Here is a 10,000-nt window from a genome sequence, read left to right on the forward strand (position 1 = left end):
ACACACAATCAGAACAACACACAATGAGAACAACAATCAGAACAACACACAATCAGAACAACACACAATCAGAACAACACACAATCAGAACAACACACAATCAGAACAACAATCAGAACAACACACAATCAGAACAACACACAATAAGAACAACACACAATCAGAACAACACACAATCAGAACAACACACAATCAGAACAACACACAATCAGAACAACAATCAGAACAACACACAATCAGAACAACACACAATCAGAACAACCCACAATGAGAACAACACACAATCAGAACAACACACAATGAGAACAACAATCAGAACAACACACAATGAGAACAACACACACTCAGAACAACACACAATCAGAACAACACACAATGAGAACAACAATCAGAACAACACACAATCAGAACAACACACAATCAGAACAACAATCAGAACAACACACAATCAGAACAACACACAATCAGAACAACACACAATCAGAACAACACACAATCAGAACAACACACAATCAGAACAACAATCAGAACAACAATCAGAACAACACACAATCAGAACAACACACAATCAGAACAACAATCAGAACAACAATCAGAACAACACACAATCAGAACAACACACAATCAGAACAACAATCAGAACAACACACACTCAGAACAACACACAATCAGAACAACCCACAATCAGAACAACACACAATGAGAACAACAATCAGAACAACACACAATGAGAACAACAATCAGAACAACACACAATCAGAACAACAATCAGAACAACACACAATGAGAACAACAATCAGAACAACACACAATCAGAACAACACACAATCAGAACAACACACAATGAGAACAACACACAATCAGAACAACACACAATGAGAACCACACACAATGAGAACAACACACAATGAGAACAACACACAATCAGAACAACCCACAATCAGAACAACACACAATGAGAACAACAATCAGAACAACACACAATGAGAACAACACACAATCAGAACAACACACAATGAGAACAACACACAATCAGAACAACACACAATCAGAACAACACACAATCAGAACAACACACAATCAGAACAACACACAATCAGAACAACACACAATCAGAACAACACACAATGAGAACCACACACAATCAGAACAACACACAATGAGAACCACACACAATGAGAACAACACACAATCAGAACAACACACAATCAGAACAACACACAATCAGAACAACACACAATCAGAACAACACACAATCAGAACAACACACAATCAGAACAACACACAATGAGAACAACACACAATCAGAACAACAATCAGAACCACACACAATGAGAACAACACACAATGAGAACAACACACAATGAGAACAACACACAAAAAGAACAACACACAATGAGAACCACACACAATGAGAACAACACACAATCAGAACAACCCACAATCAGAACAACACACAATGAGAACAACACACAATCAGAACAACACACAATCAGAACAACACACAATCAGAACAACACACAATCAGAACAACACACAATCAGAACAACACACAATCAGAACAACACACAATGAGAACAACACACAATCAGAACAACACACAATGAGAACAACACACAATCAGAACAACACACAATCAGAACAACACACAATCAGAACAACAATCAGAACAACACACAATCAGAACAACAATCAGAACAACACACAATCAGAACAACACACAATCAGAACAACACACAATCAGAACAACACACAATCAGAACAACACACAATCAGAACAACACACAATCAGAACAACACACAATGAGAACAACACACAATGAGAACAACACACAATGAGAACAACACACAATCAGAACAACAATCAGAACAACACACAATCAGAACAACAATCAGAACAACACACAATGAGAACAACAATCAGAACAACACACAATCAGAACAACAATCAGAACAACACACAATGAGAACAACACACAATCAGAACAACACACAATCAGAACAACAATCAGAACAACACACAATCAGAACAACAATCAGAACAACACACAATCAGAACAACAATCAGAACAACACACAATGAGAACAACACACAATGAGAACAACACACAATGAGAACAACACACAATCAGAACAACAATCAGAACAACACACAATCAGAACAACAATCAGAACAACACACAATCAGAACAACAATCAGAACAACACACAATCAGAACAACAATCAGAACAACACACAATGAGAACAACAATCAGAACAACACACAATCAGAACAACAATCAGAACAACACACAATGAGAACAACAATCAGAACAACACACAATCAGAACAACACACAATCAGAACAACAATGAGAACAACACACAATGAGAACAACACACAATGAGAACAACACACAATCAGAACAACACACAATCAGAACAACACACAATGAGAACAACAATCAGAACAACACACAATCAGAACAACAATCAGAACAACACACAATGAGAACAACAATCAGAACAACACACAATCAGAACAACACACAATCAGAACAACACACAATGAGAACAACACACAATCAGAACAACACACAATCAGAACAACAATCAGAACAACACACAATGAGAACAACAATCAGAACAACAATCAGAACAACACACAATCAGAACAACACACAATCAGAACAACAATGAGAACAACACACAATGAGAACAACACACAATCAGAACAACACACAATCAGAACAACACACAATGAGAACAACACACAATCAGAACAACACACAATCAGAACAACACACAATCAGAACAACAATCAGAACAACACACAATCAGAACAACAATCAGAACAACACACAATGAGAACAACAATCAGAACAACACACAATGAGAACAACAATCAGAACAACACACAATCAGAACAACACACAATCAGAACAACACACAATGAGAACAACACACAATGAGAACAACACACAATGAGAACAACACACAATCAGAACAACCCACAATCAGAACAAAACACAATCAGAACAACACACAATGAGAACAACAATCAGAACAACACACAATCAGAACAACAATCAGAACAACACACAATCAGAACAACAATCAGAACAACACACAATCAGAACAACAATCAGAACAACACACAATCAGAACAACAATCAGAACAACACACAATCAGAACAACACACAATCAGAACAACACACAATCAGAACAACACACAATGAGAACAACACACAATGAGAACAACACACAATCAGAACAACACACAATCAGAACAACACACAATGAGAACAACAATCAGAACAACACACAATCAGAACAACACACAATGAGAACAACACACAATCAGAACAACACACAATCAGAACAACACACAATCAGAACAACCCACAATCAGAACAACAATCAGAACAACACACAATCAGAACAACACACAATGAGAACAACACACAATCAGAACAACACACAATCAGAACAACCCACAATGAGAACAACAATCAGAACAACACACAATCAGAACAACAATCAGAACAACACACAATCAGAACAACAATCAGAACAACACACAATCAGAACAACAATCAGAACAACACACAATCAGAACAACACACAATCAGAACAACCCACAATGAGAACAACAATCAGAACAACACACAATCAGAACAACAATCAGAACAACACACAATCAGAACAACACACAATCAGAACAACACACAATCAGAACAACACACAATCAGAACAACAATCAGAACAACACACAATCAGAACAACACACAATCAGAACAACACACAATGAGAACAACACACAATCAGAACAACACACAATGAGAACAACAATCAGAACAACACACAATGAGAACAACACACAATGAGAACAACCCACAATGAGAACAACAATCAGAACAACACACAATGAGAACAACACACAATGAGAACCACACACAATAAGAACAAAACACAATGAGAACAACAATCAGAACAACACACAATCAGAACAACAATCAGAACAACACACAATCAGAACAACACACAATCAGAACAACACACAATCAGAACAACACACAATGAGAACAACAATCAGAACAACACACAATCAGAACAACCCACAATCAGAACAACACACAATCAGAACAACACACAATCAGAACAACACACAATCAGAACAACACACAATAAGAACAACACACAATCAGAACAACAATCAGAACAACACACAATCAGAACAACAATCAGAACAACACACAATCAGAACAACACACAATCAGAACAACACACAATCAGAACAACACACAATGAGAACAACAATCAGAACAACACACAATCAGAACAACACACAATCAGAACAACACACAATCAGAACAACACACAATCAGAACAACACACAATCAGAACAACACACAATCAGAACAACACACAATCAGAACAACAATCAGAACAACACACAATGAGAACAACACACAATCAGAACAACAATCAGAACAACAATGAGAACACACAATCAGAACAACACACAATCAGAACAACAATCAGAACAACACACAATCAGAACAACACACAATCAGAACAACACACAATGAGAACAACACACAATCAGAACAACACACAATCAGAACAACACACAATGAGAACAACACACAATCAGAACAACACACAATGAGAACAACACACAATCAGAACAACACACAATGAGAACAACACACAATGAGAACAACACACAATCAGAACAACACACAATCAGAACAACACACAATCAGAACAACACACAATCAGAACAACACACAATGAGAACAACACACAATGAGAACAACACACAATGAGAACAACACACAATCAGAACAACACACAATCAGAACAACAATCAGAACAACACACAATCAGAACAACAATCAGAACAACACACAATGAGAACCACACACAATCAGAACAACACACAATCAGAACAAAACACAATGAGAACAACACACAATCAGAACAACACACAATCAGAACAACACACAATGAGAACAACAATCAGAACAACACACAATGAGAACAACACACAATGAGAACAACAATCAGAACAACACACAATGAGAACAACACACAATGAGAACAACAATCAGAACAACACACAATCAGAACAACAATCAGAACAACACACAATGAGAACAACAATCAGAACAACACACAATCAGAACAACCCACAATCAGAACAACAATCAGAACAACACACAATGAGAACAACACACAATGAGAACAACAATCAGAACAACACACAATCAGAACAACCCACAATCAGAACAACAATCAGAACAACACACAATGAGAACAACAATCAGAACAACACACAATCAGAACAACCCACAATCAGAACAACAATCAGAACAACACACAATGAGAACAACACACAATGAGAACAACAATCAGAACAACACACAATCAGAACAACCCACAATCAGAACAACAATCAGAACAACACACAATCAGAACAACAATCAGAACAACACACAATCAGAACAACACACAATCAGAACAACACACAATGAGAACAACACACAATCAGAACAACAATCAGAACAACACACAATGAGAACAACACACAATCAGAACAACAATCAGAACAACACACAATCAGAACAACACACAATCAGAACAACAATCAGAACAACACACAATGAGAACAACACACAATCAGAACAACACACAATCAGAACAACAATGAGAACAACACACAATAAGAACAACCCACAATCAGAACAACACACAATCAGAACAACACACAATCAGAACAACACACAATAAGAACAACACACAATCAGAACAACACACAATCAGAACAACACACAATCAGAACAACACACAATCAGAACAACACACAATCAGAACAACACACAATCAGAACAACACACAATCAGAACAACAATCAGAACAACACACAATCAGAACAACACACAATAAGAACAACACACAATCAGAACAACACACAATCAGAACAACACACAATCAGAACAACACACAATCAGAACAACAATCAGAACAACACACAATCAGAACAACAATCAGAACAACACACAATCAGAACAACACACAATCAGAACAACACACAATCAGAACAACAATCAGAACAACACACAATCAGAACAACACACAATCAGAACAACAATCAGAACAACACACAATCAGAACAACACACAATCAGAACAACAATCAGAACAACACACAATCAGAACAACACACAATCAGAACAACACACAATCAGAACAACAATCAGAACAACACACAATCAGAACAACACACAATCAGAACAACACACAATCAGAACAACACACAATGAGAACAACACACAATCAGAACAACACACAATCAGAACAACACACAATCAGAACAACACACAATCAGAACAACACACAATGAGAACAACACACAATCAGAACAACACACAATGAGAACAACACACAATCAGAACAACACACAATGAGAACAACACACAATCAGAACAACACACAATGAGAACAACACACAATGAGAACAACACACAATCAGAACAACACACAATCAGAACAACACACAATCAGAACAACACACAATCAGAACAACACACAATGAGAACAACACACAATGAGAACAACACACAATGAGAACAACACACAATCAGAACAACACACAATCAGAACAACACACAATCAGAACAACACACAATCAGAACAACCCACAATGAGAACAACACACAATCAGAACAACCCACAATGAGAACAACACACAATGAGAACAACACACACTCAGAACAACACACAATCAGAACAACACACACTCAGAACAACACACAATGAGAACAACACACAATGAGAACAACACACAATCAGAACAACACACACTCAGAACAACACACAATCAGAACAACACACACTCAGAACAACACACAATGAGAACAACACACAATCAGAACAACACACAATCAGAACAACCCACAATGAGAACAACACACAATCAGAACAACACACAATCAGAACAACACACAATGAGAACAACACACAATCAGAACAACACACAATCAGAACAACACACAATCAGAACAACACACAATCAGAACAACACACAATCAGAACAACACACAATGAGAACAACAATCAGAACAACACACAATCAGAACAAGACACAATCAGAACAACACACAATCAGAACAACAATCAGAACAACACACAATCAGAACAACACACAATGAGAACAACCCACAATCAGAACAACAATCAGAACAACACACAATCAGAACAACACACAATCAGAACAACACACAATCAGAACAACACACAATCAGAACAACACACAATCAGAACAACAATCAGAACAACACACAATCAGAACAACACACAATAAGAACAACAATCAGAACAACACACAATCAGAACACACAATCAGAACAACACACAATGAGAACAACACACAATCAGAACAACACACAATGAGAACAACACACAATGAGAACAACACACAATGAGAACAACACACAATCAGAACAACACACAATAAGAACAACACACAATAAGAACAACACACAATCAGAACAACACACAATGAGAACAACACACAATGAGAACAACACACAATCAGAACAACACACAATCAGAACAACACACAATGAGAACCACACACAATAAGAACAAAACACAATCAGAACAACACACAATGAGAACAACAAACAATGAGAACAACACACAATGAGAACCACACACAATGAGAACCACACACAATGAGAACAACACACAATGAGAACAACACACAATGAGAACAACAAACAATGAGAACAACACACAATGAGAACAACACACAATGAGAACAACACACAATGAGAACAACACACAATGAGAACAACACACAAAAAGAACAACACACAATTAAAACAACACACAATGAGAACAAAACACAATGAAAACAACACACAATCAGAACAAAACACAATCAGAACAACACACAATGAGAACAACACACAATGAAAACAACACACAATGAGAACAACACACAGTGAGAACAACACACAAAAAGAACAACACACAATGAGAACAACACACAATGAGAACAACACACAATGAGAACAACCCACAATGAGAACAACACACAATGAGAACAACACACAATGAGAACAACACACAATGAGAACAACACACAAAAAGAACAACACACAATGAGAACAACACACAATGAGAACAACACACAATGAGAACAAAACACAATGAAAACAAACACACAATCAGAACAACACACAATGAGAACAACACACAATGAGAACAACACACAATCAGAACAACACACAATGAGAACAACACACAATGAGAACAACACACAATAAGAACAACACACAATCAGAACAACACACAATAAGAACAACACACAATGAGAACAACACACAATCAGAACAACACACAATCAGAACAACACACAATCAGAACAACACACAATGAGAACAACACACAATCAGAACAACACACAATAAGAACAACCCACAATCAGAACCACACACAATGAGAACAACACACAATGAGAACAACACACAATGAGAACAACACACAATCAGAACAACACACAATCAGAACAACACACAATCAGAACAACAATCAGAACAACACCCAATCAGAACAACAATCAGAACAACACACAATGAGAACAACAATCAGAACAACACACAATCAGAACAACACACAATCAGAACAACACACAATCAGAACAACAATCAGAACAACACACAATCAGAACAACACACAATGAGAACAACCCACAATCAGAACAACAATCAGAACAACACACAATCAGAACAACACACAATCAGAACAACACACAATAAGAACAACACACAATAAGAACAACAATCAGAACAACACACAATCAGAACAACACACAATAAGAACAACAATCAGAACAACACACAATCAGAACAACAATCAGAACAACACACAATGAGAACAACACACAATCAGAACAACACACAATGAGAACAACACACAATAAGAACAACACACAATGAGAACAACACACAATCAGAACAACACACAATAAGAACAACACACAATAAGAACAACACACAATCAGAACAACACACAATGAGAACAACACACAATAAGAACAACACACAATCAGAACAACACACAATCAGAACAACACACAATGAGAACAACACACAATAAGAACACCACACAATGAGAACCACAAACAATGAGAACAACAAACATTGAGAACAACACACAATGAGAACCACAAACAATGAGAACAACACACAATGAGAACAACACACAATCAGAACAACAGACAGACAATGAGAACAACCCACAATGAGAACAACCCACAATGAGAACAACACACAATGAGAACAACACACAATGAGAACAACACACAATGAGAACAACACACAAAAAGAACAACACACAATTAAAACAACACACAATGAGAACAAAACACAATGAAAACAACACACAATCAGAACAAAACACAATCAGAACAACACACAATGAGAACAACAAACAATGAGAACAACACACAATGAGAACAACACACAATGAGAACAACACACAAAAAGAACAACACACAATGAGAACAACACACAATGAGAACAACACACAATGAGAACAACACACAATGAGAACAACACACAATGAGAACAACACACAATGAGAACAACACACAATGAGAACAACACACAAAAAGAACAACACACAATGAGAACCACACACAATGAGAACAACACACAATGAGAACAAAACACAATGAAAACAAACACACAATCAGAACAACACACAATGAGAACAACACACAATGAGAACAACACACAATCAGAACAACACACAATAAGAACAACACACAATGAGAACAACACACAATAAGAACAACACACAATCAGAACAACACACAATAAGAACAACACACAATGAGAACAACACACAATCAGAACAACACACAATCAGAACAACACACAATCAGAACAACCCACAATGAGAACAACACACAATCAGAACAACACACAATGAGAACAACCCACAA

At 36.9% G+C, this 10,000-nt stretch overlaps 1 protein-coding gene across 1 annotated transcript in view; it reads right to left on the bottom strand.

Moving 5' to 3' along the window:
• Positions 1–10,000, bottom strand: part of LOC138945905 (receptor for retinol uptake stra6-like) — a 68,190-nt gene that overhangs the window by 14,735 nt on the left and 43,455 nt on the right. The window lies entirely within an intron of this gene.

The sequence above is a fragment of the Littorina saxatilis genome, linkage group LG13, assembly GCF_037325665.1.
Source record: "Littorina saxatilis isolate snail1 linkage group LG13, US_GU_Lsax_2.0, whole genome shotgun sequence".
NCBI lineage: Eukaryota > Metazoa > Mollusca > Gastropoda > Littorinimorpha > Littorinidae > Littorina > Littorina saxatilis.